At 40.2% G+C, this 19736-nt stretch overlaps 1 protein-coding gene across 1 annotated transcript in view; it reads right to left on the bottom strand.

Annotated features, from left to right (window-relative positions):
- CPSF160 (cleavage and polyadenylation specificity factor 160) overlaps nt 1–19736 on the bottom strand; it is a 424028-nt gene that overhangs the window by 107814 nt on the left and 296478 nt on the right. The window lies entirely within an intron of this gene.

Genomic DNA, 19736 nt, shown 5'->3' with positions numbered 1-19736 from the left:
TACTTTTTGTACAGTTTGTTGTAAATATTTTTCTCTAAATATAAGATATTTTCAGTTAAAATTAAAATTAAAAGATGTGTGCATCAGCAACACTATAGCAGGCTCTGTAACCATCAGCACATGAGAATAGTATGCCCTTCTACATACTAAACGAATGTGTTTCCCTTCCAGTGTAACAACCTTCAGAGATACACTTGTTAGGGGTGTGATGCTGCTGCTTTGATAAAATCTCTTGCTCCTCCTCTCAGATCCAAACCTGTTTTTACATTGCATTCCATCAAGCACATACCTGACCTTTTTTCGATCAACTATACAGGACCGACCTTCCCCTTTTTCTCAAACAATATTGGTTCAGAGCAAGAGACAGTTCCATTGGTCAAGGGAGCAAGAAATATTTCTTCTTACTGGTGATTTCGCCATTCCAATGATGAATGCCATGCCTTCTGGACCAAACTGGCCAAGTCTTTCTTTACTGAACTACAACAGGTAATCAAGCAAACTAGCAATCAGAAACAATAGCGGGACCTTGATTCTAGCAATACTGGCTCCTTCAATGCTTCATTAGTTGTCATCACCAAAGATTGTATAACCATGAGGGAAGTTTCCACTAAAATTTTCCAAATCATAAAAAGCTACATGGTTGATCATGTAGAATTGCAACCAAGAGAACATGGTTTTTCAACAATTGGTTGATTTACTTGTACTCCCTGCCACAACACATCTACAACCATATCAACTTTAATGAATCAAGGAAACAAGTTCATCAACACAGATCACATGTAAGTGATCTTCTACTTTCTCAATTGGACCTTTCAATGATGTAGATGACTGATATCCCACAACTGAATTATCGTAACATGATTCATCGCAAGCCCTACTAGTTTAACAAGTTGAAAATTGATTGCCATTGATGTCAACTCAAGCAGAAGCCATAAAAAGCCCCACTTTCCATGCTCTTGTTAGGGGCTATGATCATGAGAATGCATGCCAGACCATCATCATCCAATAATACTCATCATGTTGTTTCTAATGGTAGGTGGCATGCCACGTAACTCCTCACAGTTGAAGAGATATGTCTCTCAAAGTTGAAGCCCCGAAATCTGGTCATGGTGCCCCAGAATGGATGATGAATTGTATTGATTTGGAGTAGCATCAGATGTGCTCTAGACACGAAATTTGGTGGAGAGGTTGGGGCACATGATATCTCCAATATCCAGAAAGGGTTTGTGCAGATTCTAAACAGATCAGGAGATATTAAAATAATTAATATTTTTAATGGAGTCCTCAAGTCTAAACTTAGAAAAAATAAAATATTAATGTGTATTAATATGAATTTTTGTAAGCTCCCACTGTCTCGCACCAACAATTTGTTGATGATAATATGCTTTTCGGTCACCCCTCTGTGCAAGAAGCGCGCTCTTTTAAAGCCATTCTTGATATTTTTTCGAACGCCTCAGGAGCCCTCATTAATAATGTCAAATCTCAGATCTTCTTTTTTAACACTCCTCCCTCTACCCAACGTGCTATCGCACGCATCCTCGGTTTTACCATAGCGTCCCTTCCTTCTAAATACTTAGGAGCTCCTCTCATCGCTTCAGCTCTCAAGCATTCTTCTTGGACCAGCCTTTTAGAAAAATTGGAGGCCAGACTATTCCTCTGGACTCACAGAGCTTTAAATCTGGCCAGTAGGACAGTGCTAATTAAAGTGGTTCTGCAATCTATGCCTCTCTACCTTTTCTCCATCCTGGCAGCACCGAAATGGGTTCTCAAAGCCATCAAGCAGCTGCAGCGTAACTTCCTATGGGGGAGCTCGGGGCAAAACAGAAAGTGGGCTTTAGTCAGGTGGGAGAAGGCTTGTTTACCTAAAAAAGCAGGAGGGATTGGGCTAAGAGATCCTGAACAAAGCAACAAAATTATGGGAGCAAAAATCTGGTGGAGGTGGCTCTCAAACTCTAACACCCCCTGGGCAGTCTTATGGACAGCAAAATATGCCAGAAACTTGCCCTTAGAGGAGAGAATTAGAATGTCGGAAATCAGTAAAGGCTCGATCATCTGGAATTCAGCAATCCAACATCGAGACTTAATCCAAAAACACAGCTTCTGGCAAGTGAAAGATGGCCTTTCAGCACGGTTTTGAGACGACTCATGGCAGCAGCTTCCAAATCTCAAAGATAGCATACAAGGAATTGCAGAACGAGAAATCAACCAGCTGGACAAGGTAAGCTACTTCTGGAAATCACAACCCACCCAAGAATATAGAGAATGGAAAGAAGCTGGTCATATCTTACTTCACAGCTCGGAGCAGATTCAACTTTCTCTATCCTCAGAGCTTCAAAAACAAAAAATTCTAAAGCTAGCAGGCATGGATACTCTTAGATGGGGATATGGGGAAAAGGGGACCTTCACAACCCAGGAAGCTTACAAACTCATTATTAAAGACAGAGTAGTCAAAGACAAAATATGGGACAGAATTTGGAATCTCTCACACAAAAGAGTTCTAACATGGGACAACCTCAGGAAAAGAAATTTCTATGGGCCATCTATATGTCTCAACTGTAATCAGGAAGAAGAATCAGCTATACGCCTCATGCAAAACTGTCAGTTCGGAAGGAAATTGTGGGAAAAAGTAATATTCCGATGTCAAAGGGATGGCAGAGTGATGGGGGATATCATCGGTACCCTCCGCAACTGGACACAAGAGCCATATCAAAGCAAGGTTCTAAACACTCTTTGGCAAATCATACCGGGACTACTGATGTGGAACATTTGGAAGGAGAGAAATAGAAGGATCTTCAAAAATCAATCAATGACCTTGGAGCAGATATGGAATGGGATACACTACAACATCAGAGAAACTTTATCTATTAAAGGCTGGTCCAAGGAGGACTTCCCATCGCATCCGCAAGAACAGGCAATATGGGACAATTGGCAGATAAAATTACAAGATCCAACTTCTGCCAATGGAAAATCATCTAATCATCAAGGGAACTCAACAGGCTGGTCCCCGCCACCAATCAATGTGTTTCAACTTAACTTTGATGGGGCGTCGAAAGGAAATCCTGGTCAAACAGGATATGGTGCAGTCATCAGGGATTACCAGGGCAGACCCCTCATATCATTCTTTGGTTCAATAGGTTGGAACACCAATAACGCAGCGGAATTGGAAGGCCTTTGGAGAGGACTAACTCTAGCACAGGAGCAAAAGCTTTTCCCTCTGATAGTTGAAGGGGACTCCCAGATTCTTATCAATATGGCATTAAAAATTCAGCAGGGATCCCCAGTACAGAAGGTCAGCAGCAGTTGGAGATTGGCAACCAGATTGGAGCGCTTTCATCAATGGCTCAACAACAACCAAGCTATCTCCTTCAAGCATATCCGAAGAGAAGGGAACAAACTTGCAGATTTTCTTGCCAATCTTGGCATGGACAGTGGGAGAGAATTCTTTGTAGGATCAATACAAGACATAGCCTCGGAGAACCAACTTTCTACCTTCCATTCCATATTAACAAGAGATATGCAGTCAGGACAAGAACCACACCCGGATGCGGATGTCAATATGAGAAGTTAATGTTGCCACATGAGCAGATGACAGAGGGCGAGGTGAAAGGCTGGCGCAAGCAGCATAAGAGAAGCATTTATGGTTCATTAATGCCGGCACACTATCAAGCTACGCTAAGGGAGGAGATCAGTACGAGCGATGCCGGAGTGGGACGCCAACGTAGAGCAAGTAGGCGATTTTTGTCAGAACATCAAATCCCATTAAGGGAAAATTGGGTGAATAGCAAGTGCGGTACGTGCCTCAGGATGATATCAAGATCTATATCAATTACCCAAAGCCCGGCACTCTCTTTGGCTCATTCTAGCAGAGATGTCCCAGGTAGTATTGATTCTCAGGAGTTAGGCACAGAGATAAGCATTTGGAGGCCATCAGTGCTCCACCGAAACCTGCAATAGGTCGGCCTCATTTGCTTACCTCTTCTAACCAGTATGGTTCGACCTCGCGGTGGCTCCCGAAGGGGAAGACATTCAGGCACACGGGGGAGGGGTAGAGGAAGGGGAGGTCCGGCTCCTCGATGCTTCTCCAGGCTGGTCTCAGTCTCACCTGCCTCTCCATCTTCAGATCACTCTGGTCCATCCCGCTCAAGTTCTCTCCGCACCTCCCGCTTCACTTTCAAGAGCAAGCTTCACAAGCCTAATATCACTGCCACTATCACGGTCAATTTCTCAGAGGAAGAAGATAACCCTCTTGGCTCTGCCGAACATTCAATTGATCGAAATCTCTCCCAGAATTCCGAGGACACTCAAGGAGGCAGGGTAGAGTTTTCCCCCAATCTTCCAGAGATGCAGCAAGATGAAAGTCATGAAGAGGATGAAGGTCTTCAACAAACTTCCTCACACGAGGAGGTCATTTTCTGCGGTCTGGCGCAGTTCTCCGGCACCGCTCTGTATCCGGTGATGCCGCCTGGGCGCAGTATCACGGACGTTGAAGACAATGTAATGATCAAATGGGTCAGTTCTCCGGGCAAGGCCACCAGCGATGACACAGAGTTACAACCGCGGGCAGAATCAATCAACGGCGAGGATTGATGGAGACAATCGAACGGCGGAGGAGGATTTCGGAAGGCCTTTTTTGGCGGAACTTTACGCCCCGAAAAGCCAGACTAGATGATGTCAGGCGGAGGCCACGCGTCAACAGGAGGCTTTATCGGGCTTGTCCATACGGAAACCGCTTTTTGGTCGACGGCGGTCCGATAACTTGGTGGTTTTGGTTACGCGGTTTTGTGTTGCCGCGGATGCTCTCGTCAGTCTTGTGTCATTGTACTGCTCTTTCGTCTTCTTGTTTGTGCTTTTTGGTGATGTCGTATAAGGCTCTCGTCTCTATTTATGTAAACAATCAGTCAAGTGCCGAGGGCCGGAGTTTTTCTGACAGAGGGTTGGTTTTTGCCCCCTCAGAGGTTGCCACCTCTTTGTAAATATCATTTTCTTTTCTTTTACTTAATAGAATAGTCTTTACTCAGATAAAAAATAAAAAATAAAAAAAAATAAATAAATAAATAATAAAAAATATGAATTTTTGTAAGAATAGTCCAAAAGACATGGATCAAGCCAGATCTAATCTTAGCCATTGATTAGGGACTTAATCTTAGTCGTTGAAATGTCAACAGGAAAAGTATAAGAGGAGGCTTGAGGGTCACTTGGAGAAAACACTAGAGTGATCAATCATTCTATTCTCTAAAGCAGGGTTTGCTAAGAGAGATAGAATCAGTGATCGAGAGAGCAGCTGAGAGGCATTGAGTACAGAGAAACAGAGAAGGCAGAGATTGTGTCAGGAGAACAGTGCAGCAGCCAAAGAGTGACGCAGAGCTAGCAAGGGCTCACGCAGGGCCACGCAGAGATAGCCAAGTGTTGCACAGAGCACCAAAGAGGCTAGCGTGTCTGACACAGAGGCCCAGAAAGCTGACGTGGGGTCTCCTAGAGCTGACGCAGGGCCTCCTGGAGCTGACGCAGGGCCAACGTGAGATAGAGAGGGGCTGACGTCCAGATTGGGCAGACGATGGGGTTCCAAAGCAGTTTTGTGCTGAGGAGCTGCCGTAAGGATTTTCCGGGCTTTCAGCCAAGAGATTTCTCTCAAATTGTGAGGTATAGCTGCTAAGGAAATTCTCTGTTGGGTAGGCCAGTTTCGGCACCCAGATTGTACTCTGATATTGCTTAATAAGAAAAACCATCAAATAGCTGCACTAGTTTTCCAGCATTGGGTTTTTCCAAAGACATTGGTCCAAAAATAATGGTGTCATGTGGTGTGTTTGTTCTTGTTTCTTTTAGTTGTTGATCTGTAATATGTTGAGCATGCACTGGTGTTTATTTTCAGTATTTACTTTGTAAATAACTTGTTAAATAAAAATAACAAGTAGGTAGGAATAAATCAGAAAAACTACATGAAGAGTTTCTAAACTAAGTAAAATTAGAAACATCAACATGGTATCAGAGCGTGATTGCAGATCACAAGAGGACTAAAAGACATCAGCCGAGCGGAGCAATAGCATCAGAAAACAACTGTCCCAAGGTGATAGAAGTTGTTTCTAGTAGCGCAGAAGCCAAGAAGTGTGACGTAGAGCCTACCAGAACCATGCAGAAGAAGTCGGGAGCTATGTAGAGCCTACCAGAACCATGCAGAAGAAGTCGGGAGCTATGCAGAGCCTTAGAGAGGCCACCATTGCTGACACAGAGAGCCAGAGGGCTGACGCAGGGCATCCCAGGACTGACACAGACCCATCTGAGGTGACGCAGAGCCAATGTGAGGTGGAGAGGGGCTGACGTAGTTCACAAAGAGGCAGTTGTTGGAGTCTAAAAGGCTATAGAAATATTGCAGAGTGGAGATGGTGAGGTAATGTAGTCAAAACAGTACCTGACAGAGCAGGACCAAAGGAGTTGTTATCGAGGGTTTCTAGCCGAGGAACCTGGATCAGCAGTGCAATTGCACAAGACGATCAGAGTAGGAGGCATCTGGACAAGGTGCAGAAGGATTTCCAGGAGGGAAATCAGGACTTGGAGGGAGTCCAGAAGAGAACTTCCAAACGGGAAGTAGAGACTCAGAGGAGTCGAACAGAGAATTTCCAAGAGGGAAGTAGAGGAGAGTCATGGCACTACACAAGGTAAGGGACCAAGATAGACTGGACGGAGCATCGAACTTCGCAATCTGGAAGGCCACAATCTTATCAGTGCTTGACAGGAATCGTGTCAAGAACTTCGCCTTCAAGATTATAGCTATCACAGTCGACCCCAATGATAACGACAAGTATGAAGAGGCGATGGCAAGGGCCAAGGGAATTATCTTTGACGAGGTCAAGGATCATGTGGTACCACATATAGCTGAGAAGAAAACGGCAGTTGAGATGTGGGAGGCTTTCAAGAACCTGTACCAGCATACATCTGTGCAAAGAAGAATGTTGTTCGAGAACCAGATTAGGTCATATCAAATGAAGAAGGGTCAATCGATTGACACCTTCCTGGAAGGACTAAATGAGATCCGAAACCAGTTGACTGCTATAGGAGCGACACTGGATCAGGAGCTTATGGTGAGGATAGCCTTGAATGTTGTCTTAGAAGATTGGGAAGTGTTTGTCCAAAGTATCCTGGGCAGAGAGACTCTCCCACCTTGGGACAAGATGTGGACAACTCTTTGCCAGGAAGAGATCAAACAGCAGTCGAAGACAGGTAGCAGCAGCAAAGGGATCAAGGTCAAGCAGGAGGAGGAAGATGTAGCCCTAGCATCTGAACGAAAGCAGGAGAAGCGGAAGAAGAAATATCTCTCCAAGATCAAGTGCTTCCACTATGGGGAGATGGGTCATTATGCAACCCAGTGCCCAAGGAAGAAGAGTAAGGGAGAGTCTTCCAAGACTAAGGCAGCGCCAACACGAGTTGAGAAAGAAGTTTTGACAGACGATGACTATGCCATGAGTGCACACGCACCACTTGAGAGAAAGTGGGGAGACATCAAGTTGTAGTCAGGCGGACTACAGGCAATGAGGGGCAGGATCCTTGAGGTACCCAACCTCTTGGATTAGACCTTGCTACGATAGCCTTAACGAGGAGTAGTAGGACTGGCTGAGTGGGTAGAGACAAAAGGGAATGGAGTGGCAAAGAGAGCCATAGTGCAGGAGTGCTGAGACAGCGCGAAGCTAGCAGGCTACAGCAGCGCGAGAGGAACAAGAGTGTTGCACCAGTGCATGATGGCACAAAGAGGTGTGCAACAGTGTGAGATGCAGGGAGTTGTTGCAGCAGCGCAGAGGTTAGAGAGGGAGCGCTTGTCAATGGCAGAGGGAGCTTCAGCATCAGAAGGGTCTCTAGCCCAATAGAAAGGTTAGAGTTGGGAGATCAGTTACTTACTTCTTAGTAACCGAGTTGCAGTGCAGCAGTAGCCAGCATGATGTAGCATGTTGAGAGGAGGTGCAGTGCGGATGCAGTGCTGGGAGAAAGAACCAACAGCAACACTGATGCAGAGGGAGTTGTCGTACAGATGTAGTAGTGGCAGTGGCAAAACCATGGACAGTACTAAAGGATGCAGCAGTGCAAAGGATGTTGGGCAGGAAGGCCTAGCATCAGCACAAGTACCGATGTCGGATGATCAAATTAATACTCAGTGAGGATTATTGATAGAGCACAGTCCTTGCTAAAAGGGAGTGTTGATTTGGCGTAGCATCGGATGTGCTCTAGCCACGAAATTTGGTGGAGAGGTTGGGGCACATGAAATCTCTAATACCCAAAAAGGGTTTGGGCAGATTCTAAACAGATCAGGAGATATTAAAATAATTAATATTTTTAATGGAGTAGGGAAAATAAAATATTAATGTGTATTGATATGAATCTTTGTTAGAATGGTCCAAAAGACATGGATCAAGCCACACCTAATCGTAGCCATTGATTAGGGACTTAATCTCGGCTGTTGAGATGTCTACAAGAAAAGTATAAGAAGAGGCTCGAGGGTCGCTTGCAGAAAACACCAAAGCGATCAGTCATTCTATTCTCTAGAGCGAGGTTTGCTAAGAGAGAAAGAATCCGTGATCGGGAGAGCAGCTGAGGGGCATTGAGTACAGAGAAACAACGAAGGCAGAGGTTGTGCTAGGAGAGTGACGCGGAGCCAGCAAGGGCTCATGCAAGGCCACGCACAGGTGGCCAAGTGTTGCGCAGAGCACCAAAGAGGTCAACGTGTCTAACACAAAAGCCCAAAATGCTGACGAAAGGTCTCCTAGGGCTTACACAGGCCAAGAAAAGCGACGTAGGGCCAGCATGAGACAGAGAGAGGCCGACACAGTCCAGATTGGGCAAACGTTGGGGTTGCAGAGCAGTTTTGTGCAGAGCAGCTGCCGGAAGGATTTTCTAAGGTTTCAGCCAAGAGATTTCTCTCAAACTGTGAGGTATAGCTACTAAGGAAATTCTCTGTTGGGTAGGCCAGTGTCGGCACCCAAATTGTACTCTGATATTGCTTAATAAGAAAAACCCTCAATTGCACCGGTTTTCCCGCATTGGGTTTTTCTGGGGACATTGATCCAAAGTAATAGTGTCATGTGGTGTGTTTGTTCTTGTTTTTTTTAGTTGATGATCTATAATATGTTGAGCATGCACTAGTGTTTATTTTCTGTATTTACTTTGTAAATAACTTGTTAAAAAAAAATAACAAGTAGGTAGGAATAAATCAGAAAAAGTGCATGAAGAGTTTCTAAACTAAGTAAACTTAGAAACTTCAACAAATTGCTCCAAAATTTTGGCATTAAAAAATTAAATGAAAATATATTGGATTTGATCAATTATGTGGGTCTTGACTGTCACAAAATGTTGACCAAGACAGCCCTCAAAAGGAGATTTTTATTTTTTGAAAATCGTGTCAAAAAGGAAAATTAATGTCAGCCCTAAAAAATTTGAATTTATGAACTTTTTTTGCTTAATGGTCAGGTCAGCTCCATTTTTAAGGGTATTTTAGGGCAGGTCAGCTCTCCTTTCAGTTCCCTTGAATGTGTATAAATAAGGACTCATATGCCCTCACAAAGCATCATTCTTGCATAGTCTTTCATGTAATTTGCTCTGAGACTTGCTGAGGCCAAGGGCAGAAAAGATGATCTGAAGCAGGGCAAAGTTTCTAAAGGGTTTTAGTTTTTTATTGTTTTATCTTTTCTGTGGTGAATTGCTGGGAAAAGCTTGTGCTTCTGAGGTAATTCTAAGGAGACAGGGCTGCCGACCTAAGGCCTGGTCTGAGGCACAAAAAAACAGTGATAACTGAGGCAAGATTTCGGGCTGGTCCATGGCCTTTTCTGAGTAAAATCTCAGCTTGATCTAAGCCCTCATCTGAGGCTCATCCGAGATAACAAGGACAAGTTTGAGCCCGATTTAGGACTGTTCTGACAGCAGGAGAGGTCTGTTCTAAGGCCGCATTAGCCCTGTAGAATCGGCAGCGCCTGAGAATTGAAATAGGCTCGTTTACACCACAGAGAAGGGGCCACAGTAGGGCCTGATTAGGGCCACAGTGCATGATTTTGGACCAGCGTATCAGGCTGCATTTTAAGACAGCAGTTGTCGGCTGAGTTCAAGCCTGTTTGGGCAGCATTAAGGGACATTCTTAAGGACCCTTTTAGGCTCCAGAAAGCAGTCCACTAAAGGCCAAGAAAAGGGCTGATTACAGCTTGATTGAAAGGCAAAGAAAAGGACATCTTCCTACAGCAGTTAAAGGATTGATTCAAGAATAGATCAAAGGGGCAGATTTAGAACTGTTTAGCCCACCTTCAAAGAAAGATTTGAGGACAAAATCTCTGGGAAAAGTCTGAAGAAAGCAGTGGCAGCAGAAGGCATAATCAATTGCAGCAAGTATAAGGCTCATCTTCTTCTATGGTATGGTCAGACCCCTTTCAAATTTTGTGAGGTATGAGGCAGAGCTCTTATTTTTGTTTAACTATTGGGCTAGATATCATTAAAGGATCTCTGTATATTGCAAGGTAAAAGTCAAATCTACAGCAGCATTTAAAAAGGTTGTTTGTTCAAGATTGAACCTAGATCTGAGCAACGATAAGACATTGATATCTGAGAGTTTGTTGATGAAAAACCATTGCATATAATCTGTGATCTGAGCTTGTATCGGCAGAGGCATTAGTGAAGCTACCAGTTTTTGGATGCTCTTGTAACTGAGCCATTATCCCTGGTACAGGAGCCCACAATTTCTTTTTCTATCCTTCATTTTAAGGGTGGTATGGTGTTGGCAAGGTGGAGAATGAAGTCTCCTTCAGGTTGGTGCTTGAGAACACTTCAGGGTGGCAAGGTGGTGCTAGGACAGTAGATTAAAGCTTGGGTGTTGGTGAATCCTTTCAAGGAATTAGTGCTTTCTGGTAAACTTGAATGTTTTTATAACCAGGTAATAGGGAGTTAGTGCTTCTCTCCAGTCGGTGCTGATAAATTATTGTACTCATCATTTATATTAGAAAGCATTCACTGGTTTTTCTCCTGAAAGGGTTTCCACCTAAAAGTCCCTATGACACGTGTACGTTTTTCATGGTATTCTTGTATTGCTTCATGTTGTTGCTTTCATGATATGTTGATGAATGGTATAATGGTTCAAATTGGTATAAATTTAATTATTGCTGAAATACTGATTCACCCCCCTCTCAATATTTCCAACATAACAAGAGGGCATAGTATGATAGGTATTACAACATCCATAGTCTTCAAAAGGATAGCAAGAGATACCAACTCACCACTTCTTCCACTCAGTCAGGAATCTAGGTGTGGTTCCAACTTCCCATGCAACATCAGATCAGTATCATTCAGCTTCAACACCCTCCTTGTGGCCTATATTTCATTATTGGGACTATATTACATATGTGTGTATACTTTATTGTAAACAAATCTGATTTGCTGATCATTCTTATTAATTGATTGGTTCCCCAAAGTTTCTACTAAGGTTCTTCATGTTAAGTACGTGAAGGGGAAAATAATGATATTTCATAAAACAAATTCACTCTAGGAGGGATGTATAAAGGTGTGTCCCATGGCATGGAGAGTGGGTGGCCCTTATGAAAACCACAATATATATATTACATTATATAACGGTAACCAAGGTGGGTGGTGTGCTCTCCTCCTTGGCCTTGTTACCCACCAAAAGTGTGTAACTCATAGGAGAATTTTTTCTACTCATTTGACAGCTAGCCAGCCAACAAACTTATCATGGTCTTCAAATAGCTTAATGCCAGACTTCTCCACCTATTGCTCTGGTTTGCGCTGCCTGCCATCTATCAAAAAGTATTTGAACCATTTTAGCAATCATGTGCTTTCATTTAATGTTAAAGGTATATCAATATGAATCACAAAGAAAACTGGATGATTGACCACTCCTAACTGTATCTATGATATCCTTTTCTGAATGATCACTCCTACAGAACAACTCAACTCAGTAACCTATTTGATTCCCATAGGCTATAGTCGGTTAAAATGGGGTCAATTAATTTAATTATTTGAATGTCATTTGGGTGAAAAAACAACATGTAAAAGTGGCATTGAATAATTAAATTAAAAAGGTGTTATTAAGTGACTATGCGAGAAAGGTAAAAAGGTAAAAGGTAAAAGAAAAGGGTTAAAGGGAAAAAAGCTTATAAAAGAGAGACCCATGGTATTCCAATGACCTGTGATATTTTTATGATAAAAGAGAGATTAGAGCTCACTCTTTATGCATGCTTGATTATATTATTTTTCTTTGGACCAACTAGGGTATACATTGCATAGACCAATGGGTGTTGGCTTATACCCTATGCAAAGTATACCCTATGCTTGATTATTTGGCCAATGGGTGCAAACTGCAACATCTCTGACCCTATCAGGGAGCAACATCTCTGACCCTATGGGTAACAGATAGGGGTAATACCCTATTGTCCAAAGATCCCTCAACCTCAAGAGCCCTACATCTCAATTCCTCGCCCTGGGAGCTCAAACAAGAGGGAAGAGCCAGCTCAGTGTCCTTGATCAACCCAGACCCTTACTTTAGGAGGGTCACATCCATCAATCCATGCCGCTCTCTATAGATTAGAAACATATCAACGTGTTCACATCTGGTACCAACTTAACCAACTCACTAAAGAGTTGCCTCAATAATCACCAAAAGCAACAATCCTTTGTTTTCTTGTTCACCGAAGACATCAAAATCAAACATTATCTTAGAGCAAAATTATGTAATAGAAGAATACCTTCTTCATCCTCCCTCTTACGGAGGGAGCAACCACAAGCTTAATCTTGTCTCATACAAGAGCACCATCTCAATCTATGAAGATATCTTTTTCCCAACTACGTACAAGATCCTTTGCCAATCGAATTCCACTCTTCTTATCGCAATATATCATTGTCATATCCAAAACCTGCTCAAACAACTCTCCAAAGAGCTTCTTTAACCAAACTGATAGCTAGCCATGCTAGCAACAATGTACTCACCTCAGTCGTTCTTCCAGCTACAAACTTCTCATCCAAATTATCATGGCAGATCTCATACTAAGCCAACACCCAGATGTGCTCATCTCATCAATAATGATCTCAAACAACATATGTACATCTATGCAATCACATATCATAGTAAGAATATTTCATCTCGAACTCAGTGACTAGCTGCTTCTAACGCTTGATCAACATAGGCTCACTACCTATCATGAATAGACCATTAGTATGTAAAACCAAAATAAAATGCATATGTTGGACCAACTTAGAGGTTTGGATCGGTATTTCTTATAGGGTTTAGTAACTTGACTATCCAGGCTTGGGGAGGGATGCAAACCATACAATGCTTTCTTTGAAACTTCCCTGCTCATAAAACTCTTCCATCATCTGCTCCATGTTTGTAGGTCTGTCATACTCTTGGTGTGCTTTTGATCTCATGCATAAGACTTCAGATTTTGTGACCTAGAGACACAAGTGCACCCATAGGCCTTCTTCCATGTGGTTGTGAGACTTATAACTGCACTCTTCAGCTTTATTCCGTGCGGTTGGGGCTTAAACTTGGAGAAACTTTTTCTACTCAAAACATAACTTGCCAAAACTTCTTCAGCAACATCAAATGGTTATTCATGTCCAAAATCCTTCCATGATTAAGTGACATCTTTTCAAATAATGATAGTTAATAAAATCTCATGAAGTGATTCTCCCTCAAAATGAGGAACCTTTTTCAATCACAACAAGCATCTTGTTTATCATAATATTGTCATGCTACAGCAAAATTGTTAGATCACAAACTATATCAAGTTCTCAGACATATATTATAACAAGTCATCTTCATATCAAACATTCATCACAATTTAGTTTCATATAAGAGTATCTTCATACTTTAAAGATCATAATAATCAAGTCATGGCTTCCAATTCTAACACATGTCAAATTTACTAAACCTTACCAAGATCAACAAGAGAATCAATCTTATTGTCACACTTTCATCATGCTTATGTCAAGCATTAACAACAACATCAAACTACCATATATCAAAAAGAATGAGCTAGCCTTCTTTGCGAGATCAAGAAATCCATCATGACTAAAAAGATGTTTGCCAAATAAAAAGAGCACCAATATATATCACATATACCATAAATCAAACTTACTTTCATATTATTGTCACACCAAGGGCTTACCTTACCATCCAATATTGCAGCTTACATACCTTGTAGTATTCATGTACCTTTGCAGGTTGTAACACAGTTGTAGCTCTTCGTCAACTTTCCACTAGCTCTTCTCTCCCTGCACTAGCTTTCTTTTCTTACACATTAGATGATCTTCTTGAAGGATCCACTTATCACATCTCAATAGGAGGTTAGAAGTAACCACATACTCAAACATTCATGCAAGAAGCAATAATCATAAACAAGAATAAAAACACAAAGAGGTAACATAAATCTAAAAGTACTAATCTTCAATGAGACGTGATCATCTCCCTCTTGAACTAGCCTTCAAGAGTCATGATTGTCCATCGTCCATATAACATTGTTGCCTTCAATACATTCATCAACTTCATCGATAACCAAGGGGAAATTGAGACTATCCCTTCTAGTGGCTACATCAAATATGTCATAACTGCTAGAACCTCTTCACATTGATCATGCTAGGGATTCTAAAGTGCACCTCTCCAACCCTAACCTCATGATATCCATCAAACCCTAATAACCAAATGGCCTAGGGTTTCCTTCAAACCCTAGTATTCTTTTAGGTCTCCACCAACTTTTCTTGCTTCCAACAAAGGTGTCTTCATAGAGATGAACTCAATGACTTTTCTTTAACCCATCTTTCATACCATGTTAATTTTCCTTAGGGCTTATATTGTACTTTGCTTTGATAATTGCATTTCATTATTTCCATAATAAATTCACCCCATCACATCAAATCATTATTCATATTTACAGCATTATTCAACAACATATGCAATTATGTAGAAAGAACAACACCATCATCAATTCAATGGAACATAAAGGAACAATAGAAGAAAAGCATTCACACATAGAGACACCAAGATTAGTCGGAGACCAAAGCAAAACCTGCTATGGGCAAAACGTTTTCAAATTCTTGTTATTAGATTTTCATTGAATGATTCAGCAAAAGGGAGTACAATGACCCATATCTTCATCCATACAACTATCCAGCAAAATCAATTCAAACAATATCATAAGATGAACTCATCAATGCCAATAATCAAAACCCTAATTCAGAAGCTTGTAATCAATTGCAACTGGCTGCGGTCAACTACCAAACCCTGTGGTCAACGAGTGAAAACTTTAGTCAACTGAAAAATTAAACCCTAGGTCCCAACCGCACATATGATGGGATGTGCAGATGAATTGGCCTATGTGCGATTGCAACTAAGATTTCCATGTGGCATGCCTGCAGCTAAGAACCAAAACCCTGGAACACAAGTACAAGCTTCGGATCTTGCAATTTCATACCTATGCGAGCCAATCTCCACGAACATGCCTCAGACCTATGTAAGCCAAAACCAAAAAGTAGAATAGAAGAATGATCGAAGACGATAATCAAATGAGGTTGAGGTCACTTGTATTTATAGCTTTTCAAGGGGGTTCAATTTACTTTAGGGCCGACTCGATCAATTTGCACATGTGGGCTTTAATTCAGCAATACACTCTCCCTTATCCACATTGAGTGCTTCAATAGTCAAAATTGTTCCTCTCAAACAAAGGAATCTCATCCCATGGTTGGAATTTGTCACTGAGTTTCCAAATTAACAAACCAAGGGTTTAGCTCCTTCTAGTAGTGGTTGCAAATAAGTGTTGAAATTTGCAAGTTGAATTTCTGATTTTGATAATTACTTGTGAGAGAACTATTGTTCTTTTAGCATTTCCTTATTCTTCATCAAGCAGTTATGCTTTAGCAATTTAACCATTCAAGTACAAGAGATCACAGTAGACGAGACAATTTTTACCACTGTTGCGAACATCAACATCGGGATAAAATTGGCAAGGGTCTGAAAAACCAAAAAATCATAATAATAGGGAAAATATCAAAAAAAATGGCAAACATCAGCAAAATCAAGATACCATCAAAGTATTATTAAAAATCAGAAAACATCTGCTAGGCCAAAAAATCGTGATTTCAAGATAAAATCACGATGTTATCGAGATGTTTGCAACACTGATTTTTACCCTGGGAAAACCCACACTTGGGAAAAACCCAGCAATCTTTTTCTTATAGAATCATTGTCAATGAGAGAGATATCCAAGTCATAGACAAACTGACCAATATAGAAGTAAGCCACCCAAGTGCCAATTCAGTCGTCCATCAAGCAACAATTGTCCACAAAAGTCTGTAACAAGTTTGTCCATAAGATTGCCACATAATTGTCCACAAAACTATTAACAAGATTCCATCTATCAGTCCTTGATAGGGGTCTGAATTTATCCTCTTTTTCCAGACTTTGCATGCCACAGAAGCAGCCTCAAGAACTTTGCTTCTTTCCTCAAAGATGGAGCCTCGTAACTTGCATAACCACAAAAGAATATAGCCTCAGATGCCCCAAAATTGTTTCCCCGCAAAAGAGCTACAAATTGGTTTCCAAATGGTGGAGAAATGATGCCAATATATAGCGGTTGCCTCATCTAAAAAGGTACCTCTGAGGGTTGAGCCAACATGTCTTCTAGAGGGTCGATTTGGTCAACTTAGGGACACAAAAATATACTTCAAAAAATAAATTTTCTTTCTTTTAAATGCCCAAATGGGCATGATAAAACTAATTTTTCTTGTGGCTCAATTAAATTCTTTTTTACTATTTACAAAATCATAATGATAAAAATATACATATGAAGACCGAACCTAGTTACAATTTCAACAATAATCAAGGGTTGTCGCTCCTTCTAGTAGTGGTTGGAAAAACCTGAAGTTGTATCTTCCATCAAAATAAAAATAAATTGTTAAGATAAATCATGTGTACCTTTGATGTGGTACAATTGGTTAATGCTATGTGATCTTTAAATTGTTTGAAATTTATGAAGTATTGATTCACCTCCCTCTCAGTATTTCCAACAATTGGTATCAGAGCAAGTTCCTTCATCATAGTCTAACTGTTAACAGCAGGAAGGCAGATCTCAAGAACAAGGATGGAAAAGGAAAAAGGGCTAGCCTCCAAATGCTCCAAGAAAAAGGAAAAGGAAGTCTCCTTCGTTGCAATGATGCCAAAACATACTAAAGCCATTAATGAAGATCAAGTTGACCCAGTGATCATGTTTTCACCAACTCCTGTGTTTGATGGAACAGACTATGAATTATGGAGTGTATCTATGGTAATCTATTTGAAATCCTAGATTATATATGGCTCGCAGTTGTTACCGGCGATACAACAACAAAGGAGTCAAAAGAAGATGATACAAGAGAAATGGATACCATACTAGGAGGTTAATCATATCATGTAAAAGATAAGGTGGGACAATGCTCCTTAGAGAAAGATCTTTGGGAACAACTAGAAGAGCTTTATGAAAAAAGCCAAAAAGGAAGCTTCTCGCTTAAAGACCAAGTTACAAGAGGCAAAAAGAAGGGAATCAACAAGAGAGAAGACTTAAAGAATAAGTTATCTCCTTAAAGACCCAGCTTGAAGAAGTAAGAAGAATTGAAGTAACCAAATGCTAGATAAAGAAGAAGGAAGAAGATTGCTAAAATCTCAATAAGGGTTGAAGTCAACACGCTCAATAGAAAGTTGACAAGCTTGCAAGGTCTAGACAACATTGCCAACTACAACAAACCAAGTCCAGGTGAACCTTCATGTAAAGAAGATGCAAGCACCGAGTCTCCAAAAGAGAAATCTGAAGAAAAACTTGAAGGTGGAATCTTTGTCTTCAAAAGGCCAAGTGAAACCCAGAAGAAGCAGGAAGTTGCTAATCCAAGAAGTTATGCTAATGTTCTAAAGAAGATAGCTTACCAAGAAGAGCAGTAGAAGACTAGGCCTCCTCCAAGGCAAAACAATTTCAAAAGGCTATCATGGCAATCCAACTCACCAAAATACCGAATTATATTTCTTGGTTATTGTTATTCATGTACAAATTTTGAGCATGTTGTCACCTGAATTGTACACAAAAAAGTGACAATGCGCAAGGCAGGGGTTGTCACTCTGATCAGTTGTCTCTCAAATGGAGGGTAAAGGGGGTAGTCCCTATGGATGAGATGATGAGCAACTTGTTGGGAATCAACAATTCAAGGAAGCACAACTGAATACCTTAACGACTTGAATTTGAATAGAGATGATGGTTGGAATATTAATAGAAGTTGGGCCCTTGTCCTGTTCTCCTAGTTTTTTTAGGCATCTTTTTGGGATTTATTTTGTTTGTTTGTTTATCTATGTAGGTATTGGCATCCTTTTTATAGTATTTGTTGTTGATTCATTCTTCATTAAAGTTTATTTTCTTGATCCTTCGTGTTCTTTATGTATTTTATCATCCTATTCGTTCTTAACTCCTTTTAGTATTTTTGTTATTTGTTTAATGGGCCTCATCCCCATTTTTTATTGCTGACCTTGTTTTATTTATTGGTTACTTTTCTTTGAATATATATATATATATATATATATATATATATATTTCTTTTGACTTGTGTATATTTTTGTTTTATTTTATTTATTTTTCCATTAATTATTTTTAATTTAGTTTATTTTATTTCCATTAATTATTTTATTTATTAAATGATCTTGTCTCGATTAGGGTCTTGACTCCATTTTATAATTTTTTACTTCCCTCCTTGTTTAGAGTTTGACTTTGATTTTTTTTTAATAAATTAATTTAAATATTATTTTTCAAAAACTAACTTTTTTCTTTGAATATATATATATATTTTGACTTGTGTATATTTTTGTTTTATTTTATTTATTTTTCCATTAATTATTTTTAATTTAGTTTACTTAATTTCCATTCATTATTTTATTTATTAAATGGTCTTGCCTCAATTAGGGTCTTGACTCCTTTTTATAATTTTTGACTTCCCTCCTTGTTTAGAGTTTGACTTTGATTACTTTTTTTAATAAATTAATTAAGATATTATTTTTCAAAAACTAACTGTTTAATATAGCGGTTACTTATTAATATTTGTTTTTAATAAATTAATAAACTAATATCATAATTTAAATATTATTTTTCAAAAACTAGTATTATTTGATTTTAATAAATTAATTGAAATATTACTTTTCAAAAACTAGTCGTTTAATATAGTGGTTACTTATTAATATTTTTTAATATATTAATAAACTAATATCATTATTTAAATACTCTGAAACCAAATTCATTCTAACAGGTCGATGTGTCCCAAATCCGGCGAATCGAACACGATTCGTGCCAATTCGTGTTCAGAAATCAAGACACGTCGTGTCTGATTGGGATCGTGTCCCAATCGGACACGAATCTGGAAAAAAGGACCCGCGCGGCCATAAAAGAGCAAAAATCCCTCTTCTTTGCATCATTTTTACTCATCTCTTTTGCAATAGGTGGGTTGTGGGTTTGCTGTGAGGAGTTTGGAGCAAGAAACAAAGGGTGTGGAGCGTTTTCAAGGAGATTCAAGCAATAGGTAAGTGCATTTCCTCACTATTTTTTTGCATTTGTATTATAGCAGTTTGCATATGCATTTCTCTACAAATTTGTGCATGTTTTGTTTATTTTTTAACAGTGTTCATGGCTCAATCAAGAGCAGCATGTAAGGAGCAAAAGAAGGGGAAGAATGTCCCCATTGGAGATGCCCTTCCTCCCCCA

This window comes from Pinus tabuliformis, chromosome 4_2 (assembly GCF_031772625.1).
Source record: "Pinus tabuliformis cultivar Carrire ecotype Pingquan chromosome 4_2, CPIR1, whole genome shotgun sequence".
In the NCBI taxonomy this organism is placed as follows: Eukaryota; Viridiplantae; Streptophyta; class Pinopsida; order Pinales; family Pinaceae; genus Pinus; species Pinus tabuliformis.
This window is presented reverse-complemented; position numbering and strand designations above follow the sequence as displayed.